The sequence below is a fragment of the Geospiza fortis genome, unplaced genomic scaffold (genome assembly GCF_000277835.1).
Source record: "Geospiza fortis unplaced genomic scaffold, GeoFor_1.0 scaffold130, whole genome shotgun sequence".
Lineage (NCBI taxonomy): Eukaryota > Metazoa > Chordata > Aves > Passeriformes > Thraupidae > Geospiza > Geospiza fortis.
The window spans coordinates 6444513-6446102 of NW_005054300.1; the positions used below are offsets into that span (position 1 = coordinate 6444513).

Genomic DNA, 1590 nt, shown 5'->3' on the forward strand with positions numbered 1-1590 from the left:
CCGGGCCGGCCCAGCCCCCTCCTCTTCCATTGACACATTTCATCCCCCGCGGATTCCTGGGCCCCGCCGCTCTCTGCCCCACCTGCCTGCCTTTAAAGGCTGCACCCCCGGACCGAAAGCACGGCCACAGTGCTCCCCGCGCACCTCCCTGGTCACCCCTCCAGGCCAGGAACACTCGGGGCTCCCCCATTTCAGGGCAGCACGGAGCCCCTTGCAGCGCCAGCCTGCCTCGGGTACCCCACTTCATGTCAATGGCTGATTTCACAAATGCGCCGTCTGCTACGGAGCCCCAGCTGCCCTCCATCAGCAGAATTTTTTTTAGAGCTGCAGACATGCCCCAGTTCAAACGTTTCCAGGAATGTTTTTGCAGGACAGGCACTTCCAGAGGTCCCTGACCTCTCTGGTGACAGCGTCAGACAACAGAGGCTCAGCCCTGCTTAATCCCAGGGACACACAGCAGGGCTTGGGATTTATCCCGGTACCGCAGTACCGACTGTGCACAGCCCTTATCCCGGTACCACAGTACGGACCGTGCACAGCCCTTATCCCGTTACCACAGTACGGACCGTGCACAGCCCTTATCCTGGTACCACAGTACGGACCGTGCACAGCCCTTATCCCGGTACCAAAGTACCGACAGTGCACAGCCCTTATCCCGGTACCAAAGTACCGACTGTGCACAGCCCTTATCCCGGTACCACAGTTCCGACTGTGCACAGCCCTTATCCCGGTACCACAGTACGGACTGTGCACAGCCCTTATCCTGGTACCACAGTACCGACTGTGCACAGCCCTTATCCCGGTACCACAGTACGGACTGTGCACAGCCCTTATCCTGGTACCAAAGTACCGACTGTGCACAGCCCTTATCCCGGTACCAAAGTACCGACCGTGCACAGCCCTAAGAGACCCCCTTGCTGCCAGTGCTTCTGCCCAGGTGCTGGGCAGGCTGCAAGCAGCCCCAGCCATGCTCCGTGGGGTGATGGCAGCACCCAGCACAGCAGCACGAAGCATGGGATGGGAAAATTGCTGGCTCAGCCTAAGTCCGCTGCTCCCCCAGGCCAGGGTCTTCATACTGAAACAATCCAAGAAAGAAAGGACACCCAAGCTGAGACACTGACTCAGCCCATGATTATCTGAAACCATGCCAGCCCTTTTGGCCCTTCCCATTGCAGAGCAGCCTCGGCAGAAACCAGGAGCATCAGCACCAAACAGCAAGTTCTTACAGTTATCCAGGCTGAGGATGAACCACTGTGCCTCTCTGCAGAAAGAACAACTTCAAAATAATTCCCAGTGCCAGCCTGGCAAATGGGAAACCCAGCTGAAACACAGATGCCCTCATTGTGGGAGGGAAGATATTTGTCTCTCTAAGCTGGCATCTCTGCTGCCCTGCCTTGAAATCTAGCCTGGGGAGAGGCAAAACAACCAGCTCCATGGAGGAGGATTCAGTGACACAACCAGCACTTCATTTAGTAGGCAATCACTGGGAAGAAAAGGTCTCACTGATTCCTACTGGCAAGTATCCTTAAGCCTAACCCCATCAGAGCCTTTCTGGGCTTTCCAGCAGCCCTTAGTGATGAACTTTATCAA

At 56.5% G+C, this 1590-nt stretch overlaps 1 protein-coding gene across 1 annotated transcript in view; it reads right to left on the reverse strand.

The window, feature by feature from the left end:
• The window catches only part of DNMBP (dynamin binding protein), a 24662-nt gene that overhangs the window by 7909 nt on the left and 15163 nt on the right, over positions 1-1590 (reverse strand). The window lies entirely within an intron of this gene.